The following is a 16,001-nucleotide window of genomic DNA, read 5'->3' on the forward strand; positions in this document are numbered from 1 at the left end:
ATATATGTTCATGATTGTAATATTTTCTTGGTTTATTGTTCCTTTGATCATAATGAAGTAGCCTTCTTTGTCTCTTCTGATTAGTTTTACTTTAAAGTCTACTTTATCAGGTGTTAGAATTGCAATGCCTGCTTTATTCTTAGTGCCATTTGCTTGGTATATTTTTTCCATCCTTTCACTTTGAGATAGTGTCTGTCCTTGAAAGTGAGATGAGTTTCTTGCAGACAACAAAAAGATGGGCTTTGTTTCTTAATCTATTCAATTAGTCTGTATCTTTTGACTGGGGAGTTCAATCCATTGATATTTAAAGTTATTAATGAAAGATGTATATTGAATCCTGTCATTTTTATTTCTGTTCACATTCTTGATATAGCTGTGCATTTCCACCATTATACCTTCATTGAATTTCTTTCCGTTACCCCTTGGGTATAGTCATTCCTTTCTTCAGCTCTTTGTATTTCTTCAAGAACTCTCTGAAAGGCTGGTTTCGTTGACATGAATTCTTTCAGCCTATTTATGTCATGGAAGGTTTTTCTTTCCCCTTCAACTATGATAGACATTTTAGCTGGATAAAATAATCTGGGTTGGCATCTGTGGTCATTTAGAGCTGGGAATACTTTGGTCCAGGGTTTTCTTTCATAGGTTGCACTGAAAGGTCAGCTGTGATCCTGATGGGTTTTCCTTTATATGTGACTTGTTGTTTTTCTTTTGCTGCTTTCAGTCTTGTCTCTTTTTTCTGAACGTTTAGTGTTTTTGCTGTGATGTTCTGTGGAGAGGTTTTTTTTCTCGTCCTATCTATTTGGTGTTCTATATGCTCCTTGTATTTGTATGGGCATGTCTTTTTTTAATTTGGGGAAATTTTCTTCTACAATTATGTTGAATATCTGTTCCATACCATTTTCTTGAAATTCTCCTTCCTTTTATCATGTTTATGATTGTTCTTTTGAGTTCCATGTCCTGTGTTATCTCTAGGGAATTCTCATTGTACTCCTCTAGTGGACTGTTGGTACTTAGTGGGGATATATTATTTTGGTTTTTCATGTTATTATTTTTTCTTTGTGACTTTGACATGTGAATGTCAAATGTAAATTTCCTTCATAGTTTCTGATTCTTGTGTGAGACTCAAGCCTTCCTTTGTTGAGCTTAGATCTGCTTTTTGTAATCTTTATGTGCCTTTGTGGTTTACTTGTTGGGCATGAAAAGCTGGTTGGTCTAGGCTTCAGGTTCTCATTTTTTATTTTATATTTGAGTGGCCTAATTGCTTTTGTCTTCAGGAGTTCCCACAGAGGCCCAAGTGAGATAAGGTTCAGATGATACCAGGATTTCTCCTAAGGTATGGATCCCTTCAGGAAAGATGCTGGCTTAGAGAATTTGGGGGCTGGGCTCTTCTGGGAGAAGGGCCCAGGATAGATGCTGGTCTCAGGAAGCCAGAGGCTGTGCCACCCAGGGAAGTAAAGGGAGGTGAGGGTGGGACCAGGCCTAGAGGGTTCCTGGGGGCTGCAGGGAGGAAATGGGCTGGTCCTGATGCAAAGGATCAGGAAGCTGTGGTGGCTCTGGGCCGAGTGATTAGCCCCAGTGTCTGGGGTGCCAAGACAAGAAATGCACCTGTACCCAGCCTAGGAGGTGAGACTTGCTGGGAGGAGCTGGGAGGGTGAAAAAGGCTGGGGGAGTCAAGGCATGCTAGCAGGCTGGACTTACCCAGAGAAGGTGCTGGTACCAGGACACTGGAGTCTGTGCAGCCCAGGAAGCAAAGGGATATGAGGGCAGGACCTGGTCCAGAGGGCTCTTGGGGACCACGAGAGGTGCTGGCACCAGGCCGCCCAGAGGCTGTGCAGCCCAGGGAAGTAAAGGGAGGTGAGGACAGGACCAGGCCCAGAGGGTTTCTGGTGACTGTAGGGAGGAACTGGGTTGGTCGGATGCAGAGGATCAGGAAGCAGTGGTGGCTCTGGGGTGCCAAGACAAGAAATGGGCCTGTACGTAGCCTAGGAGGAGAGACTCAGAGGGGGTAGCTGGGAAGGTGAAAGAGGCTGGGGAAGTCAAGGCCTGCTGGGCCTGCAGGACTTACCCAGGGAAGGTGCTGGGACCAGGACACGGGGAAGCTGTGCATCCCAGGGAAGTAAAGCCATGAAGAGGCTTTTAACTCTCCTGTCCAAAGTTCTCTGAGAATTTCTTTACTCTCAGGAGGTTTTTTGCATTTCCTGTGGGCCGGATAGTGACCAGAGAATGTCTAACATACAAACCACAGGCTCTAAGAGTTTGTTACCATAGATATCCATCCAAGTCATCTCTGTGGCCCCCAGGTCTCCTGGAGAGCGCAGGGTCAAGATCATCAATCACAACACTAGGGTTGGTGCAGGAAGGGCTGCAGATCTTCTTGAAGTGTGTTGCTGACTGTACTTTCTGACTAGCTGCACCAGGGAGTCCTGCACAATGATGCTGATGTCTGCTCCAGAGTAGCCTTCTCTCTTCTGGGCCAGCTCATGAATGTTGGCATCCATGAGATTGTGAGGTGTGCTTCCCAGGAACATCTGGGCACAGGCAGCTTCCTCGGGCCATGGGATATAAATTCTCTCTTCAAGCCTCCTTCTAAAGGCCAAATCCAATACCCAGGGATGTTTGTGGCACCAAGAACAAGAGTTCCATCACTGTTATTCCCCACTCCCTGCATCTGGACCAAGAATTCCATTTTGATCCTTCCGGTGGCCTCACTCTCATTTTCATTCCATGACCCGCAGAGGGAATCCACCTTGTCAAGGAAGATGATGGAGGGCTTATGCTGCTTGGCCAGTTCAAACAAGTTCTTGACTAGCTTCTCATTCTCCCCCAATCACTTAGACATTAGATCTGAGGAGGACACAGAGAAGAAGGTGGAGTTGTTGGCTTCTGTTGCTACAACTTTGGCCAGGTAGGATTTCCCTGTGTCAGGGGGCCCAAAGAGCAGTATGCCTCACCAAGGGGTATGCTTGCCTGTGAGTAAGTGTGAGAATTTAATTAGCAAAATGAAAGCTTCTTTGAAGGCCTCCTTGGCCCACTCCAGCCCGGCCACACCATTCAACCATATGTTGGGCCTCCCCATCACAACAGCACCCATCGGTTGCTCTTGTAATTTCTTTTTCTCTTGATAATCCCCTTCACTGTCACTATCACTGCCCTTGCCTTTGCTCTGATTCACTTTGACTGGCTTCTTGTCATGCTGCTCTTTGTTTCATAACTAATTCTTCAGCATCCCTGCCTGGTCTAGTTGCTTCACTCACTTGGTTCAAATGCTTTCTTTTGCCTTGCTGCTGTGTGCTTCATACTTCATGGCATGGAGGGAATACTCCACAGCATGCTGGTAGCGCCAGAGCACCTCCTAGTAGTTCTTGGCTTTGTTCTCTTCTGTGGCTTTTGTCACCAGATCAATGGCTTTCTGGAGGGACAACGTTGTCATTTCATTTCCTGGGTGCGCCCCACACCCCGCATTGCTGCTTAAGGCCTCCATCAGGCCGGAAAGAGACAAAATTCTGGGTCCAGCACAGCAAGCCCTGGGGGTCCACACTTGGCTTTGGCAGAGCTGCAGCTCCCAGCTGGAGCCAAGTCTGATGGTTAGCGAGGAGAGCAGCCCAGAGTGGGAGGGACCCAACCACCAGCAGCCCAGCCAACATCATTCTAAATTGAGAAAAACTAGAAGAATTCCCATAAAATCAGGAACCAGACAAGGATGTCCACTATCTCCACTCCTTTTCAACATAGTGCTTGAAATTCCTGCTAGAGCAATAAGACAGGAGAAGGAAATTAAAGGAGTACTAATTGGAAAAGAAGAGGTCGAACTATCACTTTTTGAAAATGATATGAGATGTCCACTGTCTCCACTCCTTTTCAACATAGTGCTTGAAACTCTGGCTAGAGCAGTAAGACAGAAGGAAATTAAAGGAGTACAAATTGGAAAAGAAGAGGTCAAACTATCCCTTTTTGAAGATGTTATGCAGTAGCCTGTCTATGTATCAATAACAAGCAATTGGAGAAAGTGTACAGGGAAATGCTTCCATTCACAATTTCTGAAAAAAAATAATCGTGGAATAAATCTGACCAAAGACACCAAAGATCTCTACAATGAAAAATTTGAATCATTACAGAAAGAGATTGAGGAAGACACCAGGAGATGGAAGGACCTCCCATGCTCATGGATTGGAAGAATTAATATTGTGAAAATGATCATCCTACCAAAAGCAATATATAAATTCAGTGAAATCCCAATTGAAATCCCCATGACATAGTCATAGCATTAGAAAAAAACATCCTTAAATTCGTATGGAAGCACAAAAGACCTTGGATAGCCAAAGCAACCCTGAGCACAAAGAGCAGCACTGGAGGGGTTACTATACCAGATCTTAATGTGTACTATAGACCGATAGTCATGAAAACAGCATGGTACTGGCACAAAAATAGACACATAGATCAATGGAACATCATTGAAGACCCAAACCTGAGTACGTACAATTTCTGCCACCTGATATTTAACAAAGGTGCTAAGAACACACTATAATAGAGGAAAGATAGCATCTTCAACAAATGGTGCTGGCAAAACTGGATCTCCACCTGTAGGAGAATGAAACTAGATCCTTATCTTTCACCTTGCACAAAAGTCAACTCCAAATAAATCAAGGACTTCAATGTGAAACTGGAAACCCTAAAACTATTAGAAGAAAATATTGGCAATAACTTACAGGATATAGATGTAGGAAAGGATTTTCTACACTGGACAGAAGTTGCTCAGGAATTAAGGTCAGCAATCAACAAGTGGGACCTCATTAAACTAAAAAGGTTCTGTACAGCAAAAGAAACAATCAAAAAAGTGAAGAGACAACCCAGAGTGGGGAAGAATCCTCACCAGTGACACATCTGACAGAGGTTTAACACCCAGAATATAAAAAGAACTCAGAAAACAAAGAAGCGAGAAACCAAATGACCCAAGTAAAAGATGGACTAAAAATCTAAATAGAGAGTTCTCAAAGGAAGAAATACATATGGCTAAGAAACATCTCAAAAAGTGTTCAACATCCTTAATAATTAGGGAGATGAAAATTAAAACCACCCTAAGGTATTGCCTTATCCCATCCAGACTGACTAGGATCAAGAGAACAAATGATACCAAATGCTGGTGAAGACGTGGAGAGGACTGCTGGTGATATTGCAAACTCGTACAACCCCTTTGTAAAACACTGTGGAGAACTCTTAAAAATACTAAAAATGAACCTACCATATGATCCGGTTATACCACTCCTCGGCAAATACCCAAAGGACTCATTCTATTGTAGAGACACTTGTACAACCATGTTTATTGCTGCTCTTTTCACAACAGCAAAGAGATGGAAGCATCTAAGTGCCCCTCGACTGACTAGTGATTAATAAAAATGTGGTACATTTACGCAATGGAGCTCTATTCAGCAGTAAAGACAAATTTGTAGGTAAATGGATGGACCTAGAAACTGTTATACTAAGTGAAGTAACACAGAATCAGAAAAATAAAGATGCATGTTCTCCCTCATTTGTGGATCCCAGCACCAAATCCTCTGAAATTCCATGTCTTTTTAATAAGATGTTACTGTACAGCAGTCTCCTCTGCATGAAATAACTACCATCATCATGACTTCAGCAGTGCCTGATTGCTAAACTTCATCACAATTGGGTTTCTTGTCAGTTGTGCTCCTTCATTAAAGGAGGGGAAAACAGGGTCATTGGACCCTCACCAGAGTATCCAGCCAGTTTTCCCAGGAAGCTGTATGTTCATTTGGACCTAATCACACATGGTCTGCCAGATTTGGGGAGGGTTATAGTATACAGTCTGGGGAAGGCTAGGAAGAGAAGGCTTGATCCATGCTGGGTAAAGGCTTTCCAGTGTGCATACCCTCAAGTCATTCATACACCTCAGCAACCCCTCAGTTATCTCAATAAATAATCTCAGTAAATTCATTGGTTACCCAGTAAAACTTTAATCAAACATTGGTTTGACATTAGAATCTTAAGCATTGCTTAGTAGCCCCAGGAAAACAATTCTCACAACAGATGGAAAATTTATTTGTTAATGTTATTATGTCTTACAATTATTAAAAAAGGAAATGAGAGTGTAAAAGATTCAAAAGGATATGGGAATGGAGGTATTTCCCCAAATGGAAAAAAAATGAGAAAGCCTAGTAAGTGAGGAATATAAAGGATGAGACAAAAGTAATATACACATAATCTTAAAATTTCTAAGGTCATAGTTTAGTCAACTAGTTTAAGGATATATATATAATATATATATATATATATATAATCTGAGAATATATATATATTATCTGAGAATATTTGGTTTATTACCCAACCCTTATCTACATAGCACATGATAATTAAATGTACCAGACTGGTGGAACTAAGCTTATTGGATGTGTAACAGCCATAGCAATGTGGTCAGAGGGACTTAAAGGACAGTTTTTGCCCCTTGCCCTCCAAGGTCAACTAAGTTCCAGGGGACTATGGGACATCTCTCAAAATGTCCTATAACTGTGGTGAGTCACCTGTCTGCTCATTCAGAGAGGCTGTGGAGACCCCACGAGATGCACTTGAACCAGTGTCCAGTCTACAAAGAGTAGGGTCAACTCAGAGGAATCATATCACACATGCTTCCAAGTGAAGCCAGATATGGTTGTGCAGGAACTTTGACTTATCTTTACATAGATGGAACTGGTAAAAGAAAGGGGCCAGGGCTCCCCACAAGCCCAAGTGACCCCTGAAGAACAGATCCTCAAATGACCTTAAGTATAAAAATAAATTGACTTAGTTTGACCAACTGTATGGTCTTAAACACCCAAAAGGAAAGTATAACCAAAGAGTAAGGTGATCAGTATATTTCGTTAAGTGTTCAAGGGATTACACTTCTCAGACATTAGGCTTAAGTCCATATAAAAAGTTTTTAGACAATTACTTCTCATTGATGATTTTGTTCTGAATCAGAAACTGCTGCTCAGATGTAAGACTTCAAATCTTGGTCTCTAATACTGTGGTGCCCACCTATAGCTAAGTGAGGCAACCTGCTATTGTTCTAAAACGATGGCCAAATTTGTTTTCTCCCCTTATCTAGAAGCCTTTGCAAGGAAACTGATATGGATTCAAACCACTCCAACAGCTATCAAAATGCCTGAAAGCAAATCCTGTATCCATCACTCTTGAGTCCAGCCTTGGCAGACAAAAGAAAAATGAGGAGGAACCCAATTGAGGGATGCTTTGGAAGCTCTCATCAAGAAATTCCAATGGACTCTCATATGAACTTTGAAATTTGCTTTGTTCTGAATTTTTTTATAGTTCCTTGTCTAGAACTTGTAATGCTGATTACTCTTGACTTTACTTCTCCTTTGCATCTCCTATTCACCAGTCAAGGACTTTCTTTTCCCCCTACAGATAAGAGTTATGCAATTTGGGAGTCTTCTAGATAGATCCACTGAAGGGGTACCCCAATTGCCTCACTGTGTGTCCTTGTTCAGCATGGAAGAAGCCAGAGTGGTCTGCGTCCCAATTCTGCATTGGCAATATGGTAACCCCTTCAGAGGATGGTATAAGAATAGGAGGTAGGAATTGTCTGGGCAGTTAGTGTAAAAAGACTCCAAATAAAAATAGCCAGTTTCTTGGCTAAAAGTCAAAATTTCCTTGGGCCTCTTAGCAACATTCTGTGTTCCAAAGGCCAAAAATGTCAAAAGTGTTTGGGAGCTCTTTTTTTTTTTTTTCCAAAAACTTTATTGAGAATTTCATACATGCCCACTCCCTCCCCTCCAGCATTCCCCCTTCTGAAGAGGTCACCCTAAAATTTTTTAAGGATTAGATAAGAGCTCCTAAATTTGGGAGATCTTTTATATAATCCCTAAAAGATTTTAGGGTGATCTCTTTAGAGGGGGGAATGTTAGAGGAGGAAAAAGCCCCATAAAGAAGAAGGAGAGGAGGAGGAGAGGGGAGGAGGGGGAGGAGGAGGAGGAGAAAGAGGACATGAAGTTCTCAGAAAAAAGTGATGGGGAGATATGGGAGGAGTTAGAGGGGAGGGCATGAGCATGGATTTGATCAAAACACCTTATATGCTTATATGCCTGTATGAAATTCTTGATAAAACTTTTTTTAAAAAAGAAAGGAAAACCCAAAGAATCTGAGCACTCACCTCCCATGAAGACCCTTCAATGACCTGCATATGTGCAAAGATGCTTGGCACTGGCTGCTCTTGCAGAGGACCTGAGTTTGGTTCCTAGCACCTACATAGAAACTAACAACTGCCAGTTCCAGGGAATACAGTGCCCTCTTCTGACCTCCATGGGTATTTCACAATATGGAGGTACATGACATGTGCACTTACATGCAGGAAATACATTCACATGCATAAAATAAAAATAATAAATATTTGTAAAAAGTCTTCATTCAAAATGTATAAAAGTATTCGTAGCAATATTATTCATAACTTTCAAAATTGGGAAAAAGCAAAATATCTGTTACCAGGGTTAATAGATAAATTGTGATACATTCAGACAAATGAAATATTATTCCATATTAAAAAGAAATGCCATAGGTAAAATGACAGCACAGAAGCGATGCTTGACTTAGCGGATAATTGAAGATTGGAAACAGGAATATTTTATCACCCCCAAACTGTTTCTCTAGTCCCAGAATCAACTCAGTCAGTACCCCAACAAAACTTTTCTGTCCTCAAACCTGCCAACTTTCTCAAACATTGAACTGGATTTGTTGCAGCAACCGCATCCAATGTAGTCATGAAGATTCTGAATCAAGCAGACCTGGCAAGCAGGGCTAATGTCCACTGAGAACATGGAAATAAAGTTGCAATGATATGCATGCATTTTCTTCATTACACAAAAGAAAAGACAGACTCCACCAAAATCTGTTCACTATTTTATTTATTTATTTATTTTCTGTGCATGAGTGTATTGCCTGTGTGTTGGTGGGTGCACTTGTGTCATGCAGTATTCTCAGAGGTCAGAAGAGGGTGCCAGATCCCCTGGAACTGGTGTTAAGGATGGTTGTTAGCCGCCATATGGGTGCTGGGAATCGAACACGGGTCCTCTGCAAGAGCAGCCAGTTGTCTTAACCTCTGAGTCATCTCTCCAGTCCCCAAAAAATAAGTTTTAAAATATTTGTCTCTATTAACATCTTTGTTTTATTGATTAGATTTGGTCTTTGATTATTTCATACATGTAATGATACCTTCTGTTTGCTTCACGCCCCACCTTCTCTCACCTCCCTCCCACCCTGTCATCCTCCCCTCTTCCCAAACAATCTCTTTTCAAAATTGTTGCTTTTTTGTTCTCTTTTGTGACCCACTGATTTTAACCAGTACCATCTGTGTGGCTATGAGTTTGGAACTATCTACTGGAGACTGATGGGTTCACCATAGCACACAACTGAAGGCAATAAACAGACTTTGTTAGTTGCCAATAGTTCATCAGGGAGGGGTAGGGATGTATGAGCCCCTCCCTGATCCATAACTGGTCGCTGACAAGTCCAGTCATGTGCAGGCTCAGTGTAGACAGTCACAGCTACTGTGTGATCATGTTTGCAAAAGCTGTGTCATGTCCTGAAGATAGAATTTCAGGTCTCTTCTCCTTGACTTCCAGCTCCTGCATTTTTCTGTTTCCTCTTTCACAACATTCCCTGAGATTTAGCGGGGGTGGTATAAATGTCCTGTTTGGGACTGAGGACTCAACTGTCATCTATTCTAAGAATCTTGAGCAGCCATGAGTGGGAGACTAATCTTAAAGCACAATACAAAAGAATTCAATCAAAGGTCTCTAAAAATAAAGTACTAAGTACATTGGAGTACTAAAAGCATAACAGTTCTGATGTCACCACTAAACACTCAGCACAAAGTAGATCTGAAGTGATTCTTGAAACCATCCTGGCTGTGTTGGGTGCAAGGCCGTTCTCCTGAGAACACATGGAAGGGTTGTCACACTGAGAACTTTCAGGAAAATGGCCACATGTTTATTGTATGGACCTGTTTATTATAAACCTCTACAAAGTTAAGGAATTACAATTACAATGATATAAAATCAACATCATTTAGAATTTTAAAGTGACAGTTTTCTCCAGTTATAAAACTATGATGCATCTAACAAACAGAGCATGATTGTACTCAGTATGTGTCCATCACTCTTATTTGTCTAGAGACAATAAGTTACCTAAGCAGGTGATTAGAAGTCTCCAAGTCCTGGGATCACCCTATCATCTCTGTTCCATCCAACACCAATTTCCAACAAAACCCTTAGGTTCCATAGAACCCTATTCACCACACCCAATATGCAGAATGGTGTCATTAACAACATACAACCTAGTAACACATCCCTCAAGCGCCAGGCTGCACATCTCAAGCCATTACTGAAATGTGTTTTCCTGATGCTTATACAATTCTTTCCAAAGGGAAAAAAAGGTTATAATGTCCAAGACAATATCCACACATGACTCCTCACTAAATGTCATGACTTCAGTCAATTAGATATACACATAAATGCTTCAGCAAAGAAAAAAATGCAAGTCATAGCGACAGTTCCCCTTCCACTTCATTTTCATCATCCTGCCCTCAGCATGCCATCCAGCTTTCCCAGCTCGACTTCCTTCACTCATTATCTGAGGCTTCAGATGAGCCTTGGGAATTTGTGTAGTGTTCCTGTCACTTGGTGTGTTTCACTTTAGGTGTCTCATGTAATGACACAAACTTCAGAGGATTTAAACATCATGGCCAGGACAGTACAGAAGATAATAAAGGACAAGACTGTAGGTATTGTTTCCTACGCAGATCTCCTCCCCTGTCCACAAAGATGACACCTTCCACCAGAGAGGGAATGTGGCAGTAATGAACAATTTAACCTCCCTGGCCTCCAATCTCCTTCTCTGTCAGAGGAAGTAATGAGTTGTGCCCTGCCTATCTCACATGGCAGCTGCAAGAAGCAAACAAGACAATGTAAAAAAAAAAAAAAAAGTAAATGTTAATAAAAAAATAAAGTGTCAATTTATTATATTCAGACTGAAGACAGATGAAGAGACCTAGGATTAAATGTTCCAGATTTAAGCTCTTACCAGCTGTGGAAAATAATGAAAGTCCTTTAAGCAGAATGTTTATCCAAACTATTTAACAAAACTGTTGAACAGAATGACCATAGAGCCCCTACTGGGAACCCAATAAAGGCTCATATTAAACCGCAGTGGATTCATACCTTCCCAATATCCACAGAAAATCGCCTTTAGACTTCAAAAGACATAGCAACATAGCAACCTTTCAAAGGATTAAATATTTAGGAATTCATAGGCACCCAGTCTCCCTGAAATTTCAGTGCCTTAGAGTTTTAAGTATGAAAACTGCTGGAGCCTACATTAAAATGAAGCCTCATTTAAAAACTCCAAAGTCATGCCTCTGAAGAATTATGGAAACTCATTCTAGTTACAAAAGCTAAGACTAGTGCATTGACTATTGCACTGACAGAATTTTCAAGAATTTTATGGTAATTACAATTTCAATTAATCTGTATTAAAGACTGCTCTTGGCAGTCTCAGGCTCTGACTCTCAGAAGAGAGCAGAGATCCCTGCCTCAACTTAGAGATCACAATGATTATGCCATTGAGGAATGAGCAGCCACTAGGCCAAGTGATTTTGGCTGATTGAGAGGTGGCAGAGAAATATACACCCAAACCAGTGGGCTAGGTTAGAGGAAAATGAGAACTCTGATATTCAAATAATCAGGGAAGTGTGACTTTTCATCTATGCCACAACAAATTCAGCAGTAATAAATAAGCCAGGTGGCATTGAAGAATCTTATTTCAAGTCAGAGGAACCACATTAGATTAATCTCTGGACATTTATTTAGAAGCTTGGATTGTCCAGAAGCCACAGATTAGAGCTGGACATTTACAAATGATAGGTATAGTGGCATTTGCAATTCCAGCACTTGGAAGGCAAGATGAGGAGGGTTAGCTAAAAGTTCAAAGCCAACCTTGTCTACACAGTGAATCCAGGCCAGACAAGGGTGTATAGTGAGACCCTGTCTCAAAAAAAAAAAAAAAATAGGTGATAACAGCGGGGCTGAATTCAAATCACACCTAGAGAACACTGTAAGCCTTAACAGAGTTTCCTCATCCAAATTTTACAGAGAGAACTTGTGTTTAAAAAAATAAAAAACATGAGAGTCCATACTTGTTGAATTTAATAGAGCTCATTTGGTGGAACTGGAGCGATGGCTCAGTGGTAAAGAATACCGGCTGTTCTTGCAGAAGACCCAGGTTCAATTCCTAGCATACACATGGCAGTTAACAACCATCTCTAACTCCAGTTCCAGGGAATCTGATGCCTTCTTTTGACCTCCAGGGTCATTGTATGACATGGGTGCATTTACACACATGTAGACAACACACACATAAAATTAAAAAATAATATTTTTTTTCAAAAGGATTTCATTTGGCTCACAGTACAAGTGGGCTGTAAGTCAGTGGCACTAATCATTTGTGCACCTTTAATAGTCTACACTAAGAAACATAACAAGCTATCACAGTAATTGATATCTTGATGGACAAAAGGACTGGTGATAATACCACAGAAAAAATTTAAAATGCAGTTAGAAGTAACTGGTTGCTGCTATAACAGTCATGCCAATTTTGCACCAGTGGGCATATCTTCCAGGCCAGTTTTTGTTGTAGCTCACAGGATTCACAGGTGGGTAACATTCATGCTAAATTTTCTCTTCAGACAGCTTACACAGCACCTTTAAGCAGCATGAAAACTTGACAATAGAGCTAAGGCTTTGAAGTCAATACCAGCTTGATTTCTCCTTGTTTGTTCTACAGTTCATGTATGTAGTGTCTTCAATAATATGGTCTTACCATGAAATTCTGGTGAGTAACCAAGAGCAGGGGCAATGGCCAGTATTGTTTGAAGGTCCAAAGGACCCCTGGTCAATAGCTTCTAACAGCTTTTAGAGAGGGAGTCCATTACTGTCACTGGGCTTTTATTTTGCTAGCCTATGATGTCTAGTAGGAGTCAATGTACCCATCATAATGTAATTCCTTTTCATCTCTTTTTATAATGTATATGTATATGCTTTAAGTAGCTTCTGTAGCAGTAGGCTTCTATATGGCTTTTTCTAAAGGCCTTTAATGTTAGTTATCTCTCCCCATACCCCTTCCTCTGCCTTCCCCTCCCATTTCCTACCACATTTAACCTGTTTTATTCCTCTTTCCCCCTTTATAACTGAATTCTACCTCCAAGGGAGCCCCCCCCGACCCATGGCCATTTATTAGTTTCTTGACCTCTCTGTATTTTGAAATTGAAACATGCATATCTAAGATTTCAAAGATATCATCCAGCTATGAAAGATAACATGCAATGTTTGTCCTCTGGGTCTAGGTTAACTCATTCCAGTTCTACTGATTTACCTTTCATAATTTTATTTTTAAAGGGCTGAATAATAGTCCATTGTGTATATTTACCACACCTTTAATATCTGTTCATCTGTTGATGGACATCTAGGATGTTTCCAATTCCTGGCTATTATGAAGAGGACAGAAATGAGTATGGATGAACAGGTATTTCTTTAGTAGGGTATAGAGCCTTTTGAATGTATGCCCAAGAGTGGTATGACTAGATCATATGATAGATGAATTTTGAGCTTTTTGCAGAATCTCCACACTGATTTCCGTAGCGGCTGCACTAGTTTGCACTCCTACCAGCAGTAGGTAAGAGCTCCCCATTCTCCACATCCTCACCAGCATTTGTCAATTTTTTAATCTCAACAATTTTGACTGGGATAAAAGGAAATCTCAAAGTGGTTTTAATTTGCATTTCACTGCTGACTAAAGATACTGAGCATTTTTAAAATATTTCTCAGCCATTTACATTTCATCTTCAGAGAACTCCTGTTCATCTTTGTGCTCCAATTTTAAATTATGCTGTTTGGATTGTTTTTTATGTTTAAGGTGGAGCCCATACTTGACATTAATATCAGACCTAAAAACCAGAGGCCAGAAAGCCCACAGGTCATGGGAGAGCACATTGTACAACTATTCTGCTAAACAGATACAGTATTAAATTGAGTTATAATGACTTATTGTTATACACGTAGATTAATGCATCTCTCAACTCTCAAAAGAGAAGCTTCCTTATGCAGCAGATGATGATTAACAGAGACCCACAACTGGCCAACACTCAGAGAATAAGAATCTACAGACTGTTTATTGCTGAATAGGAAACCTATATCAAACTTCTGCCTCTTGAGGCCCAGGGGTCATTACAGAAGAGGGGGTGAAAAGATTGTAAGATCCAGAACTGGTGAATGACCACAAGGAAACATTTCCCAGACAGCTGGTCAGTTACTCATATAAACCGACAGCAATGGTGACACCATGCACAAGTCCCAAGTAAATTCAAGCCAGACAAAATCCAAACATAGATGTGGGGGAGTGGGTAAGAAACCTCAGCCCTAGTTGACAAACTATTGACAGCCAATGACTGCTGAAAGAGGGAAATTCAGTCACGTTTAAGTGTAAGACTCTTGGTATGTTGACCAGACTCCAATAGATAAACCCACGCTGAAGTGTATTAGGAGACACAAACCTGAGTCTATAGGTATAGGCATGTACATATATACATGCACACACACATACACATAGATACATATGTGTGTATGTGTGTGTGTGTGTGTGTGTGTGTGGTGACAGATTAAAAGAGGGGGTGTAGATATAGGAGGGGATCTAAATATCAAAATATATTGTATGAAATTTGGAAAACTTCAATAATTTTAAAAGACTGAAAAAACTGCTATTTTTCAAAGCAAAACCAAGTTTTCGTAATTGTGTATTAACATTATGTAAGTTTTTAAATGCACTCTTTAATAAAAGACCTATATCCAGTTTCAACCACTCAAAAAAATGAGAAATGTTAAAATATGAAATAATATACCCAATTAAATACATTCTTGTTCATATAATAGACATAATGTGCCAGGCACATTTCCAAGTTCTCTCTATACAATAATTCACTTCATTTTCATCCCTCCCTTCCTTTCTTCTTTCCTCTTTGTTTCTTTTCCTTTTGTTTTCATCAGCATATATTAATTATACATAATAGTGTTATTATGGCAGTTTCATGCATGTATATAATGTATTTTTATCACAATCACCCCCCATTACCCTCTCTTATCTTCCACTGACCTTTTCCTCTGCCTAACTTGTCCCCCCTATATTTTCTGTCTTTATTTTTGGAGGACAGTGGCCCAACGACTTCTATTATGGTTGTTTGCAGGAGCAAGGGAGAGGGGCTGTTTACATGAGCATTGGCACATTACCAGTTTCTATACCACTGAAGAAAATGTCTCTTGACCAGAAACCATTCACTGACTGCTTATACACTGGAAGGGAGGGGTGAGGTCTCATAAAACCCTCTTGTTAGCTATAATTAATTGCCAAAAAATCTCCAAGCAGGATGGGAACTCATGAACACCCCATAACGAGATATTGGCAGGTCCCATGTTGTGTAGATAACCACAACTGCTATGATTTCAAGAGTGTAAAAGCTATAGCATGCCTGAATGACGGCATTCCACTGAACACTCCTTCTTCTGTTTCTTAACATTCTTTCTGCCAGCTCTTCCATGATGATTCTTGAACCCTGCAGGCAATGATGAGCGATTTCATTTATGGCTGGGCCCCCGGCAGCCACTTATTCTCATCACTTCGATCAATTATGGCTCTCTGATGTTGCCACTGCCCACTGGACAAGGCTTCACTGACTAAAGCAGACAGAAGCACTAGTCTATGGGCATGATCTAAAATTATTTACAAGGCAATTTCACAAGCACATCATGTCTATTTGGCAAAACAACAGATATTACTCCCCACTAGGGCCAATGGTCCCAGCTTCAGGTTTATAGTACTAAATGTGAATTCCCTCCAGTGAAGTGTCCTTGAAATCCAACCAGAACAAGGTTGGTTACCAGCATAGCAGACTT

At 40.7% G+C, this 16,001-nt stretch overlaps 1 pseudogene; it reads right to left on the reverse strand.

Moving 5' to 3' along the window:
* Positions 1 to 2,136: 2,136 nt before the first annotated feature.
* Positions 2,137 to 3,430, reverse strand: LOC103748850 (annotated as a pseudogene).
* Between the last annotated feature and the right edge of the window lie 12,571 nt (positions 3,431 to 16,001).

Source organism: Nannospalax galili, unplaced genomic scaffold (genome assembly GCF_000622305.1).
Source record: "Nannospalax galili isolate Female #2095 unplaced genomic scaffold, S.galili_v1.0 scaffold326, whole genome shotgun sequence".
Lineage (NCBI taxonomy): Eukaryota > Metazoa > Chordata > Mammalia > Rodentia > Spalacidae > Nannospalax > Nannospalax galili.